The 16070-nt window shown below is 40.2% G+C and overlaps 1 protein-coding gene across 26 annotated transcripts in view; it reads left to right on the top strand.

Moving 5' to 3' along the window:
• Window positions 1-16070, top strand: part of AOPEP (aminopeptidase O (putative)) — a 393415-nt gene that overhangs the window by 261184 nt on the left and 116161 nt on the right. The gene's annotated exons all lie outside the window — the stretch shown is intronic.

Genomic DNA, 16070 nt, shown 5'->3' with positions numbered 1-16070 from the left:
CAATAATCAGCCACTACATGGTTTGTGGAATTTTACTTCTATCCATCACTGTAAGGATTGTTCTGAGTGTGACACCAAAAATTACAGAAAAAGGTGGGGAGTAAAATGAAGCAAAAGAAATCTATAATACTTTTGATTGGTGTGAAAACTGAGCTGCATATATCTTCCTAACTATGATTAGTACTTAAGAATATCCAGAACTGCTAGCAAGTCATTTCAGTATCTGTTGCAAGAGCCTACATAGGCAAAACCTGTGGTAAAAATATTTACAAATCCAGCAGAGTCTAAATTACTATAGATTGTCTTTAAAGACCAAAGAGATTTCAGATGTTCTGTAAAAAACAACAACGCCAGCTAAAATGATACTGGTTTACTATTCTTTCTTCCTTTGAGAACAGCACACTGACCTCTTCCCGCTCTCACTCTTTTCCATCAATAACTTTTTTGATGATTTACCCTTTTTGCCTTCAGCAATTCTCACGCTCTTGCAGGAACTAGTTTCCACTTTAGTGAAAGAAGCTGGAGTTCCTGTCATTCAGTGAATAGGACACCTTAGTTAGTGAGAGGTCAGTTTTGCAAGTTGAGGATCCTCAATTCACACGGAAGTCAAGGGATCTGAGGGTGCTCAGCATTTCACAAGATGTTAGTAACTTGTATTATAAATTATAATCTAAAGCTACTCATATATTATGTTAGAACTGATTTAGTAGTAGTTTAGACAGTTTTCATTTTGGGGCAAATTGTAGCCTGGCTAGTGTGCTGGCACAGGGCTGTATGGGGACACAAACCACCCCCTTATGTCCTTGTGTTGGCTACATGGATCATGGCTAGCAGCACAGAAGTGGAACCAGGCTCTGTAGAATTGTTGTGTTCTCTTCCATATGAATACGTGGAACTAAAGTTCCATTCCCATCAGCCCCAATCGACTGGGTGACAATGCTACTCCAGGCTGTCAGGCAGTATGTACTGCTGGAATGGGTATAGGCTCAGAGCAGTTTAATCCCTCCCATGAGCATTAAAGGGATCAAGAGGGAGTTTGTGACTCTCACCACCATGATGCGCCAGTTGCTCCCAATTCTGGCTACGTAATTATCTCACAATCTGACCCATTCTGCTTTTAATTTTTATTTTGCCAACACAATATTAAAAACACTGAAATACAGTGTAATATTTTAAGTCATTCATAAACCTGATAATCTGAGAGCTCCCACAAAATTCTGAGTGCCCCAGCTCTAAGTTCCCACTGCACAAAAAAGCCAGCAGTGTTGCTGATAATATTAAACAGATCATATTAGAGGGCTTGACATCACTCAGGATAAAACATATAATGCATCAGTAGATATTTATTTGGAGGAAACATAAAGTGAGAATGCCCAAATTATCAAAATATTTTGGTCATACATAAAATCTAAAGCTGTATTGCAAATATGGGGAAAACTACTTTTCCAGCAACACCTGGCACAGCTTCCAACTTCTAGTAGTCCAGGGTTAGTGTGTGTCCTACTGCTTATTCTGAATTAGTAAAATGGCTCCTTCATCTTTCTTCCATGTTTTTATAATTTTTATAGTGGATCTAGTTGTTGCCAGTTTATTTGATTTTTTTCTTTTATTGGTTTCCATTCAGGAAACCCGCATCAGCCGCAGAATACAGAGAAGATTACAAAAAGACTTCACTATCCCAGGTAGTTTACAGTATTATCCACTAAAATGGGTTTAAGATTTTTCCTCCAGGATTATCCTAACATACAACCTGCAGGCACTTAATATTCTATGGAATTTGTTATTACACATCCAAGAAGCACCTCCAGAGATTACTTTTTTTTTTCCTATTCAAAATCTTCATGCCAGTGTCCATCTTAAGAAACTCGGTTGGGTAGTTGTGCAAGTGGTGGAGAGGAATGAATACCAGGATGTGGATGTGGCCCTACTGAGGTGTCTTCATCCCACTGGAAGAATTAGCCTTTTGTATCCCTTACAATTCTCTACCATGAAGCAGAGGACTGGAAATCTGTGTAGTGGAAGCTTCTCTATTTCTGCCATTGGCCTACAACCAGCATGCTATCCCAAATCCTGCCCCTACAGTCTTTGCACAGGACCACAGAGATTTGGCACTACAGTCATGTAAAATATAACTAGCAAAACTTGAATACTAGCAAATCTCCATTAGTATTACACCCATAATAAAACCTGAAGAAAAGCTCTGTGTAAGCTCAAAAGCTTGTTGCTCTCGCTAACAGAAGTTGGTCCAATAAAATATATTACCTCAATGACCTTGTCTCACCCATAATAAAGTCATTCTGTGTGTCCTCCAATTTGTAACCACTAGTTTCTGATCTCACATGCACTTGTGTAAATCAAGTCTTATAACAGAGGATGTGTTGTAATGACTGGCCTATCCTGTCTGATGTGGAAGAATTCCACAGAACAGCATGACTATCTTCTGGCTACAAAACAACATAATAGAGTACATGTGATGAATGTACATATTTCTGCAGCACCCACTCATTTTCTGAATAATTTTTTCCAGAAACATACCGTGGCTGTGTTAAATAAGGTCAAACGTACTGGGTTGTTGAATTTGCCACTTATCAGATCGAGCATCAGCAGTCTTCAGGATGTACTGAAGTTTCAGAAGTGAGTCACCACAGGACTGTAGCAGCTTTTCATCCTGTGCTAGGCTAATAATGACTTAACACCCGTAACTTTGGTCAATGAGTTAAGCTGACATGTAGTGGAATGAGAAGCACTCAGCAGCTTTTGGAGCTGGAAAGCATGTATAAGTCCACTCAATACCCCCCCACCACCTCTGCCACTACTGGATTGCTCTCTAAAGTATATTTTCTCGTGTTTTTATCTTGTCTAGTTTTAAATGTCTTAGGTGATGGGGCCTCCACACCTTTCTTAGGATCACAGTCTGATAGAGCTTGTTGTCGATGAAGATTTCCCTATAGTTGCAGCATTTTTTTTCTTTGTAATCTGATTACTCTACTTAGAAATTCTTATTACTCCCTAAATAAATAATGCTTTTAAAAATATATATAAACAGTTATCTTTACCCACCCTCAACTCTCCTTAGCTGTTGTTTAGACAACCAATATATAAGATGATCCCTACACCCCTTTAATTGTTTTGTTCACTAGTCTGAACACCCTCCAATTTGTCTCCATTTTCTCCTGTTCCTGTTGAAATTGAATTCTTTCTTAGTACAGGAAAAATACCATTATTTATTGGTAAGATACTATGCGTGAAACTCTAACTTGCTCTTTCATGATGAAGTGATCATCCTCAGTGTCACATTAAATTAAAATATCTCTTTCTCAGTCAAAATATGTAGCCAATATGCTCTTTCATGACACATTTTCCATTAATACTTGAACTGGATATATTTAAGTGGTGAGATATGTTCCTTAAATGAAATTTGAAATTTTTATGTAATCACAAGACTACGTGACCTGTGGCTGAATCATGATCAGTGGAACTAGAGGCTACGTCTACACTACAAGGACTGCAGTGGCACAGCTGCAGCACTATAGCTATGCCACAGTAGCCCTGCAGTATAGACACTCCCTACAGTGACAGAAGGAGCTTTTCCGTCAATGTAGGTAATCCACCTCCCTGAGCAGTGGTAACTAGGTCTGTGGAAGAATTCTTCCATTGACCTGGCTGTGTCTACAACACTGGGTAGATCAGCTTAACTGTGGCGCTGAGGGTGTGAATTTTTACACACCCCTGAACAACATAGTTAGCTTGATCTAAATTTTAAGTGTAGGCCAGAGCCAGAGGGTCCATGTTCCCCGGAAGAACTGTTATGGGTGAGACAGCAGGGGAACTGAGAAACTAATGGAGTTAGGCTAGAAGAAACACAGCTATGTAGACAGAGCAGTGCACGGAGTCTAATAAAATTCTACTTGTTCAACTTATCATGTATTCAGCTTCACTCTTTGCTAACAATACAGTGGCCAAAACAGCAAATACCACAATCAGATTGCGTGCGTTGACAGTACCCTTCTTCCTGCTCCCTCGCCCTCTTGCCCAGCTTGTCTCTTTCTGTTCCTACTTAGGACTTAATTCCACATTTGCTCTACTTGATTCCAGTATGCAGTACTCCACATGAGCATGAGTGGCAGAATAGAGCCACTAATTCTGAATGAACAACTGAACATAAACTCCTCCTAGAGACTATTAAGAATTGTGCCATGTTTGTTTTAGTCTTTTTAAACCTTTGTTTCCTTAGAATCATAGAATATCAGGGTTGGAAGGGACCTCAGGAGATCATCTAGTCCAACCCTCTGCTCAAAGCAGGACCAATCCCCAATTTTTGCCCCAGATCCCAAATGGCCCCCTCAAGGATTGAACTCACAACCCTGGGTTTAGCAGGCCAATGCTCAAACCACTGAGCTATCCTTCTCCCTACTTTTCCTCTGCTGGTTTTGTTTCTTAGCTGAAAATGCTTTTCAGCAGCATTCACAATTATATGGGATTCTATGCATAATCTGTCATTTAAGACCCATCTTCTAGTGTTGTTTGTAAATGAATATACCACGTGCACACTGCTCTCCAAAGATGTAAGGTCAAGAAAATTCTTCCACTAGTTGATATTCGTTTATTCATGGTTGTTAAGGTTCTTTATTTTCTACATGTTCTTGCTATTTTCTACATGGTTTAGATTATTTCAGCAAGTATCTGGTTTTGTATCTGGCTGGCTCTTAGACTGTCCAGCTTGAGGGCCAAACTTCATGAGCCAGTTAAACAATCCAGGAAAAAATATAAATTGTGAAATGCCAAAAATTGATGTAAGGAATGTCTTTCATTGGTTATATAAACTTTTGGGGGATGTTACAGCAACACCTTTATTTACTATGAATAATAGGTTGTTACTAAGGCCAGTTCCTGGCTGTTGTCCCACTTACAAACTTTATAGATTTCCTGTTTCCTATTACTAAGAGAGAATGATGACTAAGGGGCTCTTAGGATATACTGCATAGATGATGCATCATAAATTAGTAGTTAACAGTCAATTACTAACAAACTGACCAAATCCAAATGCCATTAAAAAGGAGTGCTCCCCTTACACCTCTAGAAGATAGTTATCATTTGTTTATCTAAGTTTTACAGTGTGTGTAGACAGGCATTCAGCAAAGAAGTAACTCCTTCAGGGTCAGTGTTTCCACTGAACTATGTAACTTAATCCTTGGTATTTCTTGTCATGTTTTATCTCTAAGATTTCTGTCTGAATGTGATATTTGTAAATATTTGATGGGGAAGGCAACAAACAACTGAAATCCTCTCCATTTGTGCCGGTCAGGTACATGAGTAGGCATTGGCAATATGGACTTCTGCTTAGTAGACAAAGTTTATTGAACCCCATGATTTGGCATAGGGTTTTTAGATTTTTTTCACTCTGTGAAGATGAATAGTGACTCTGTTAGATTCATTTCAAATCTTGTGAGTACTGGTCCCAAGAATAACATGCTGTTGCTTTAATGCTCAAACTTGCTACATAACTAACCTCAAACTATTTTTTGGCCTAACAGAACACGGAGACGTGTGCATGCATTTTCAAATCACTGCGGAGTATATAATTGATATTTTGAGATATAATCTGAAGAAATCTTAATTGTTAATTTATATGTGAAAAATACTTACGCTTGGTGATAGATATCGTTTGAAAAATAGATAGTTGCCTTCAAGAATAATGGTCACCTTGGGATACTAAACTGTTTGCAGAGTGGGAAATTAAATGATCCTTAAAATGCTCTTAATGTATTTAAATTAGTGTAGGTCAATACAATAAATTGGCTAGTTGAATCTCTAATAATAATAAGGATGAAACAAACCTTTAAAAATAAAATTCTTTGGTGGTCTGTCATTTCAGAAATTAGAAGTTCTATTAACACTCCATCTCATTTTCAGCTATCTAAACAATACTCAGGAGGATGAGATTTTGTGACGTATAGAAATGCACTGAAACAAATTGTAGCATATTGTAAGGTGCATAGAGCCAGATGAATCATGAACAGAAACAGACCAAGATAGATTGTGCAAACAAAACGTTTCTATACACTGTTACTCTTGATCATGCCCTTTTAAAGGGATATGAAGACAATAACCAAGTCAATTAACTACTGTATATGAAGAATTTGATGCAGGCAAAATTATTTTATATTTGGCAAGTTATCATTATGTAAAGTATACTGTAGGTAAATGTTAATTTTGTAGGTAAGCCTTACATTGATCTGAATTAAAGATGGTTCTTCACATACAGTGTAATTTTATGAATTTCACTTACATGTTTCTACCGATTGTACTTAAGGTACTAATAGGGTAGGATCCAGAAATGGACATATTTTGTTTATTGAGTGGTTTAGACATAATTATAAATAAATATAAAAAATGCCCCAGACTTGAATTTTAGAGTGTTAAGATGTACGTTATATCATACAAAGTTTAAAAAAATCTGGTGTAATTTTGGAGAAATTTAAAATAATATGCCATTTTGATTCTCTGCTGTATTCTGATCATTATTGCATATGAGTTTATAATAGAAAATTATGTATGGAAGTGCCACCTGATGTGCTGGCATCCCACTAGCCTGGGTCCCCTCCCCTACTCTGTGCTGCTATGTCAGGCTCTCAAGCCCCCCTCTCCAGCAGACACACAGGCAGGGACACACCCAGCTGTATAATCACACAGAGTCCGCAGTCAGCTCTGTGTGGGAGGGCTCAGCTCAGGGAATTACCCAGCGCTCTGGTGCATACCCCCTCTGGAGTGTAAACCCAAAATTATATTGTCTTGCACTGTATAGAGATCTACATAGCGTAAGCTCATGAAATTCGCCTCTCTCTCAATGTGAAGGAAGATATGCACAGCTTTTTGCCTCCAGCCCCAGTTATGAATTGCACAAACTGGGTTTTGGAATAAACAAGAAACAAGTTTATTAACTACAAAAGTTAAATTTTAAGTGATAAGGGATAGCAAACAGAACAAAGCAGATTACTGAGCAAAATAAACAAACATGCACCCTAAGCTTAATTCACTAAAGAAACTGGTTACAAATAGTAATTTCTCACCCTAAATGTTGTTTAAGGCAGGTTGCAGAGTTTCTGCAGCTTAGAGTTCCAGAAATTTCTCTTCACAGGCTAGACCTCTGTCTCAGCCCGGGTCCCAGTCCTTTCTTCCCAGATCAGTCTTGGGTGTTTACCGCAGTCATCCTGGGTGGGGATTCAGTGAAGAACTGGCGACCTTGATTAATTCACTCTCCAGCCTTAAATATAATTTACATATGGCGGGAATCTTTTGTTTCCCTGTTTGATCTCTACCCTCCTTCTTCAGTGGAAAAGTACCAGCAGTGTCCAAGGTGGTATTTCATACCAAGTGACATCATCACATGACCTTGCAGTGTTAAATGACAGGTTTCAGAGTAACAGCCGTGTTAGTTTGTATTCGCAAAAAGAAAAGGAGTACTTGTGGCACCTTAGAGACTAACCAGTTTATTTGAGCATAAGCTTTCGTGAGCTACAGCTCACTTCATCGGATGCATACTGTGGAAAGTGTAGAATTTTATTTGAGCATAAGCTTTCATGAGCTACAGCTCACTTCATCCACAGTATGCATCCGATGAAGTGAGCTGTAGCTCACGAAAGCTTATGCTCAAATTTATTAGTCTCTAAGGTGCCACAAGTACTCCTTTTCTTTTTGCAGTGTTAAAGCAACCATGAGATAAGGCTTATTTGTAATGTCCACAGGAAGGAACTACAGGAAGATGGGAGATCAGCATCTTTAAAGACCCATTGTCTTTCCTAATGGCCCATCCAGGCTGATAGATTATTGTCTGCTGGGTGTTCCCCAGGTATAACCACAGTTGTAATTGTTACATAGTCAATATTCCTAACTCCAGATACAGAAATGATACATTGGATAATCACATTCAGTAAATCATAACCTTTCCAATGATATCTCACAAGACCCATCTTGCTTAAAATACATCTTAGTTATGCCATATTCATATCATAAGCATATTTCTATAAAGAATATGGGGCGTAACATCACAGAGGGTCTTTTGGTTAATGCACAGAATCTAATTAATGGTTATAACACAGACTCCCTATGTGACCTGAGCAATCACTTAGGCTAAAATTTGCAAATATGGTGCTGATGTTAGGCACCTAAACTCATTTAGATTAATAAATGAGTTCACCTCACCTCTGAAAATCAAGTGCCTAATATAGATTTAGGTGTTCAACCTTAGCTGCCATGTTTGAAAATGTTGGCCTTAACTTCTTTGTGCCTCAGTTTCCATATCCTTGATTAGAAAGTGCTAGAGAAGTAAAAAGTAGTTTTAGTTATTATGCCAAAATATTCACACCCATGAATACTAAATGAGACTCCTTAGTATAAATCACTGGCTTCAGTTTAGTGACCTGCTAAAAACTTCAAGTATTGTTTAATCCAGGGGTCGGCAACCTTTGGCACATGGCCCATCAGGGTAAGTTTGTTTACCTGCAGCGTCTGCAGGTTTGGCCGATCGCAGTTTCCACTGGCCATGGTTCACTGTCCCAGGCAAATGGGGGCTGCGGGAAGGGCGACCAGCACATCCCTCGGCCAGTGCTGCTTCCCGCAGTCCCCATTGGCCTGGGACGGCGAACTGCAGCCAGTGGGAGCTGCGATCGGCCGAACCTGCAGATGCTGCAGGTAAACAAACTGGCCCAGCCTGCCAGGAGCTTTCCCTGGCGGGCCGTGTGCCAAAGGTTGCCGATCCCTGCTCTAACATAAATCAGAAACAGTAAGATTCTCATCTCTCCCTTTCAGTTTTCTTACGGTATAATATATGTCCAACAGAGAACAAAAAGGTACATAAACCTGAATGAGTAACTGCAAAAGGCCTGAAGGGGAAGTTTATTTTAAATATTTTTTTTCATTTCTAATATAAATGTGAACTGAATTCCTAAGATTTGTGCATTAGAATATGTTATTTATGACAAGTTTAATAAAGCTCTAAAAGCTCTTTGTGGTTCCCTTTTCTGTTAATCGCACTGCTGAGCACAAAAGCTGTGTTATGTGGAGAATGACTGGGCTTATCCCTAGTTATGTTTGGTATCTAAAGAACAATAAGAGTTTGCTGCCTGGCTGATCAGTGCTGGATCAAATTCACATTCCCAAGCTCCCACTCTCCCACCTACATATGCAGGGGGTGGAAACATAGCAAAGAGTGGGAGGACAGGTCCTTTTTTTGCAGAGATTTTTAGCTGAGGCTCTCCTAATATGGTTGCAGCTGGGACTGTGTAGCATTAAACGTTGATTTTAATCCATTGCTTGCAAAAACATCCTAAGAAAAACACAGAGATTAGCAGCCAATTAATTCTTACTTTGCCCATTGTTTTCCTTGGCCAACTGAAACAATTCATAGAGGATTTAAATAGTGTGTGAGTTACCTTGCAAACAAACAGCTTTTCTTTTAGGATAATTATAGCAGTAGCCTTCCAAACATAGCCCAAATCTTTAAAGTTTAGAATAACACTAGTGTTTCCATCTCTTTTGACATTTGTTTCAGCATATAAAATAATAAAAATCAAGAGCTGCTTTGGAAAATAATATGCCAGCTATTTTTAGTGTAGAGGTGTAGAAGTGGTAGGTGTGGAAAATAAAATACTACCTTTCCAAAGCTCTGGGCATCCATCCCCATTGAGCCAGGATATTTAAAAGGTGTGTGTTTGTGAAGCTCAGGAGAGAAGGGTATTCAAGCATTTTATAAACTACTATTACAGGCCACATCAAGTACAGTTCTCATCTGTCTCATAGATGGCCAAGAATTTTTTTCCCCATCCTTCATTTTTCAGGCTATGAATCTGGTCTTGGATAATTGCTCAATAGGCAGACATGTCAATCCATCCCTACCTGGAAACCCTCTCTCTGATGGCCTGGCTACTAATAGAGTGGCTTGTAACACAGATATGGAGGGGAATTTTCAAAGGTGGTGATCTGAGTGTTCTAGAAGGGGTTTTGAAAATGCATCCACAACATTGTCTGCTTTGTCAGGCTTCTGTCTTTCTCCTCAGATGAGTGCACAGGAAGAAGGATTTTCAGGAAGAGCAAGTCTGGCCTGAAAGTGGTATGTGTACATAGGAATGTGCACAAGGGAGGATACTGGTCACATCATGCTAGCAGTGAGAGAGAGCAACAACAAAGAGTCTCTTGAAGGGCACAGGTGTTCACAGGGACTTACAATAACTGAGGCTCCCTGCATGGAATCTGGACAGTCATATCTCCCAGAATATGGGTATGTTCAAGAGCTGCTTGATCTCAAATACAGAAAACCGTCCACCACCAGAGCTTACAGGGACACTTGGAGGACATGTTTCAGAGTAGCAGCCGTGTTAGTCTGTATTTGCAAAAAGAAAAGGAGTACTTGTGGCACCTTAGAGACTAACAAATTTATTTGAGCATAAGCTTTCGTGAGCTACAGCTCACTTCATCGGATGCATACTGTGGAAAGTATAGAAGATCTTTTTATACACACAGAGCATGAAAAAATGGGTGTTTACCACTACAAAAGGTTTTCTCTCCCCCACCCCACTCTCCTGCTGGTAATAGCTTATCTAAAGTGATCACTCTCCTTACAATGTGTATGATAATCAAGTTGGGCCATTTCCAGCACAAATCCAGGTTTTCTCCCCCCCCCCTTTCCACAGTATGCATCCGATGAAGTGAGCTGTAGCTCACGAAAGCTTATGCTCAAATAAATTGGTTAGTCTCTAAGGTGCCACAAGGACTCCTTTTCTTTTTGGAGGACATGGTATGTTTGGTGCATGAGGTTGAAATTGAACTCCCTTGACACAGTCCACATAAAATATTGTGGATTTCCTTTGTTTTGATTTTTATAATGGTCTGAGCTGTAGTTCATTGGAAGTCTGAGCCCAAGGGTACCATTCATCTCCTCCTTTCCAGTTCTAGTCTGCTTCTTCAGTCACAGCTCCCAAATTCTGAAAGCAACATGGTTTCAAAGCCCCTAAATCCAATGCCCAATGGAACACTGGAGCCCCAATTTAGTATTTGAAACTATTATTAAATCACCTTGTGAGCCATTGGGTAAGGGATCCCATGTATTTTCTGACTCTAAAGTTTGCTTTTTTTTTTTGTGGCTATCATGAGAGTTAGAGTGTTTGTGAATGTTGGGCCTTTTTCCATCAAGCAGCCTGAAGTCCACACCAGCTGGTGCTAAGGCCATAGCTTGTCTTTGTTCTTAAGAGAAATTAATCTTCCAATTTAAACTAGTCAAAATGTCTTTGTCTTTTTTTTAATCTCAAATCCATTCATGTCTTGGAAAAACAATTACAGACTTGGGGTAAAATCCTGACTCCACTGACATCAGTGGGAAAACACCTACTGACTTCACTGAAACCAGGATTTCACCCTTTAAATGCAGTCAGGGCAGTAAAGTTCTACTTCCACAGAACTTGAACAAAACTGGAAGTTCAATGATGTCTTGGTATTATACTGAGCGATGCAAAATCTTGTGTTTTAAGAGGATGAAGCCAAATATCTTCCAAGCTGACAGGGCATCTCACCAAGATCCTCCCGAAAGTATAGATGCCATTGCAGAATTGTGACTCTAAAACCTTTACAGTTCTCTCTGTCTCTTCTGTGTGCTATAGCTTTACTATGTACCTTTTTATAACTGTATGTATAATGTACTTGGGAGCATTTATAATGCTGATAAAGAATTGGGGTAATTGAGAGGAAAATCAGACCTCAGGTCTCTAGAGATGAGGCTGGAAGGTCAGACTCAACTGGTCCACCTGTCCCTTTCTTCCACTTTGCAAAAGATCTTCTGAAATTCATTTACAGGAAACAGTTTTACACTTTCCTCTTCAGTTCTTTTCCTCCCCACGTCTTCTAGTCTCTGAAAGCTATTGACAAGTCAGAGAGTATTTAAATGGAGTTCACCTTAGGTAGGATGACTTTTTTAGTTTATCAATATTGAATGTTTCTGCATCAGAGATCCTAGACAAGTGGAAGCTGGAGACAGTGTGGTTACAATATGTAAAGGGAAGTACATGTCAATGAAAGTCTTCTATTGATTCAGAAAATGTCATTAGTAGCAATCACAGCTTGAACAGTTCAAAGCAAGTTCCGCCATCTCCATTTAAAGTTAAGCAAACCTCTGCAATACAGTGTATCCTACAGTGTTCTAAACCATCCTAAATGTACATTTTATGTGTGGGTTCAGGCCTGGTTTTAAGCACTGGTTTTTAAGCTAAGCCACCAGGTGTAAGGAGGCTTCAGAATATTAGGGACATTTTGCACCCAGTTGATTTAATGCTGCATCTCTACCCATATATTTCAAAATCCAATTATGCTTTCATCATACTGCTGAAAGTGCAAAGGATTCTAGCATACTTTTAGATGGGTGGGTAATTGTGTCAAATCTTGTCATTATCTAGGACAGCTCTGCTTGGGATCTGAGAGTATTTCCTTCTAATTGAAAAATGAAACATAGGACTGGTTTGTCCCCTTCATTTCTGAAGCTACATGGGATTGTGAGAGTGTCATGGAGTCCCCGGGCAATGCTCTGGAACTGCTCCCTACGAAGCCAGTCAGGAATCTGGGGGAAGTCTTCTTTCTGTGAGCAGACTGTCTTCAGGACACACAGCTCACACAACTTCCACCTTCCTGGGTCTGACCTCAGAGCATTCAGCATCCTCTGCCCCTCCGTGCACTTCCCACAGTGACTCCACCCAGGCGGGGTGCTGGGGAAGCCAGAGGGTCCTGCACCCCAACTTCACAGTCAGACATGACTCTCAGCCAGCCAGTAAAACAGAGGTTTATTAGGTGACAGGAATATGGTCTAAAACAGAGCTTGTAGGTGCAAAGAACAGGACCCCTCAGCCGGGTCCATTTTGTGGGGCCAGTGAGCCAGACAACCACGTCTGCACTTCATTCCATGTCCCCAGCCAGCCCCAAACTGAAACTCTCTCCAGCCCCTCCTCCTCTGGGCTTTTTCCCTTTCCCGGGCCAGGAGGGCACCTGATTCCTTTGTTCTCCAACTCTTTAGCTCTCACCTTGCAGGGGGGAAGGGCCCAGGCCATCAGCTGCCAGGAAACAGGGTGTTGGCCATTCACTGTGTCCAAACCCCTGCACACACCTGCCCTCTAGGGCTCTGCAACGACCACGCACCCTTATCCCACCACCTAGATACTTAAGAACTGCATAGGGGAAACTGAGGCACCCCCACAATATTCAGAGGAAACATTAAGAACAGTCCTGCTTCGTCACAGGGGGTATGAAGGAGTAGAGCAGGTGGCAAGCTGTTCTCCACCACACTATCTTTCACTATATCTATGGATTTCCAAGTCTGATAAGGGGTTAAATCTGTCTGAAGCACCATTAAGTCTAGTTAATGGTTGACTAGACAGATGGTGTGCTGTGACCATTGCTTATTACTCTCATCATAATCCTCTCACAGTTGCCTTGTGCTTATCCTTCTGTTTGTTATATCAACGTGTTATCTCTTATCTTATGCTTAGATTGCAAGCTTGTTGGGGTAGGGGCTACTTGAGTTACGGTGTGTACCGCAGCTAGCACAATGGGACCCCAACTCCTTATTCGGCCCTCCAGGTGCTAGTGCAATACAAACAATAATAACAATAATTCCTGTTGAGTTCCCCTCAATGGCTGTGCAGCCATTAGGGGGCAGAGGGGAGTCAGCCTGCATGTCTTTGCATGTCTAGGGTTTTTCCTCCTGGTATCTACACGTTTGGGAGATTGTCTCCTCTGCAAATCCATTTCTTTAGAACAGGGGTTCTCAAACGGGGGGGTCGGGACCCCTCAGGGGGTCGCGAGGTTATTACATGGAGGGTTGCGAGCTGTCAGCCTCCATCCCAAACCCTGCTTAGCCGCCAGCATTTATAATGGTGTTAAATATATTTTAAAGTGTTTTTAATTTATAAGAGGGGTCGCACTCAGAGGCTTGCTATGTGAAAGGGGTCACCAGTACAAAAGTTTGAGAACCACTGCTTTAGAATCTCTCTCTCCTGGTGGGGAAGAAGGTGTGATTGTTTGAATAACTTCAGTTTCTTGATGTCTGTGACACTTGTCTTCCCACAACTTTCTCTGTGGGAGGGGATGATCTAACTCAGAAACTGATCTAACGTTGTTGAATTCTTTAAAGTGGTTGCACTTATTCCAGGAACATATTTTCCTTTGTTTACTTTTATGTTTTTGACCATCCTCTTTTTGAATCACGATATAATATTATTTCTCCATTTGAATGCACAGGAAGCTAAAGAGTTACTTTATGGCAGCTTTCAGAGTGGCAGACTTGTTGTGTTTTTACAAAACAGAAATGCTACGTCAATGCACTTTTTAAGGAGCCCTGTTGTGGGTGTGAAAAAAAGGGCTGAAATAAGATTTTTCCACTGTGATATCTCTTCTAAGAAGTTCTTCTTTGTGTAATACTTCATGGCAAAGTTGCTTCTATTTAAAGTATGGAGTTTGATCTTGGCTTTGATCTGAAGCTTTTGATCTTGAAAGAAGGATGTTGTGGCAATAAAGCAAAAAAGGGTAGGACAGACTTTTTTTTGTTGTTTAAAGGAAAGTGATAAAGTTAAAGGGATACTGTCAAGATTTAGTAGGCACTAATTTGACCTGCCTTACTTTACTTACATCTGTTTTCAGAGTCCATCCAATTCTATATGTGGGAGGGTTTGCTAAAACAAATGCTTTGATGCTCCTTTTTCTTTTCAGAAAGCACAGATTTCTATTTCAAGCTTTCAAGGAATTGTTATACTAAGTAAAAATTATTTTTAAAAGATTGAAAATACCTTTCCAAGATCTTTTTGATTGAACCAGATGTGATTAATTTACAGAGTCACCCTTTTGTACGTGTTGTATTTAACATTGAAAATTATGAAAGCATAAACAAAATCCCAACTTGTGAATTTTCAGTGTTCAACTTTTTCTGGCCTAAGTTGCTTGATTTTGCCTTTACTCAGAATTCACATTGGACTTAAGCTTTGCTGAACTGGTATCTTTAAGTCCATCCCTATTAATAAAACACCGAAATATGTGGTTAAATTCCATGCGTAATTTAATTATCTGCTTGAGATCTTTGCTGAGATAGAGGTGATTTGCTGAATTGGGACCTAAATGAGGAGTTTGCTGTGCTGTGATATGACTAATGCTATGGAAGGATGGTAAGCAAAAAGGGAACTCAGATTTTGCGTTAAAAATGCACTTCAGAGTCTCCGAGGGAGTCACCTGACATAATTTTGGATTCCTTTGAGGTCAAAGAAAACTATTGAAAAATTATCTTAAATACTGAATAGAGTCCTAATCTGTTCCTTGAGATATTGTGGCCTACGGTGGGCAGAGGAGGAGAAAATACCTGAAAACCTTCCTCCGGAATAGGATAGGAAGCAGTCCAAACTGAAGCACTCCACCCCCAAAAAATGTTGAGGTAGTTCAGATCTGGTAGTTCAGTTTGGGAAAATTGGGTCTGTCTTTCTAATGGGCTGAACTACAACACCCATTCATGAATGCCAGCAGAATGCTGGGATAGTTTGGATCTGGATCCAGCAATCATGACTCAGCTCTTGTCTTTATAATGAGCTAAACCAGATCACCCAATATCAATACCCCATATAACTTTAAGGAAGTTTGAATCTGCACCCATATGCATGCACTCATATGCATATACCCAGGTCCATTTCTAATATATATGATCCTTTATCCTGGAGTTTGAAACCAAAAGGTCCTGGAGATGCTTAGGACACTACAGTGAATTTAACCATTTAAATATTTTATGGAGGAAAAGGTTTCCATAGGGAAAAATCAAATTGTTGTGCCACAGTGCTGGACAAATTAAGAGCTGTGATCTCTCCACACCTTTAAGTGGTGGGTTAACGGCTCACTCCAGTCTCTATACCTTTAAGGCAGGCTCCTCCTCTCCGTCTCAGCTCTAAGAGACTGGCGCACAGGGGAAGGAGGGGCAAGGGCACCCCCTTAGGTGTTTCATTTCCTAAGGAGGTTTCTAGTGCTGCTCTGCTGAAAGAGGGAGGCAGGGCTCACTCCCA

Source organism: Chelonia mydas, chromosome 5 (genome assembly GCF_015237465.2).
Source record: "Chelonia mydas isolate rCheMyd1 chromosome 5, rCheMyd1.pri.v2, whole genome shotgun sequence".
In the NCBI taxonomy this organism is placed as follows: Eukaryota; Metazoa; Chordata; order Testudines; family Cheloniidae; genus Chelonia; species Chelonia mydas.
The sequence above is the reverse complement of the archived record's forward strand: the minus strand, read 5'-3'. Positions and strand labels throughout refer to the sequence as shown.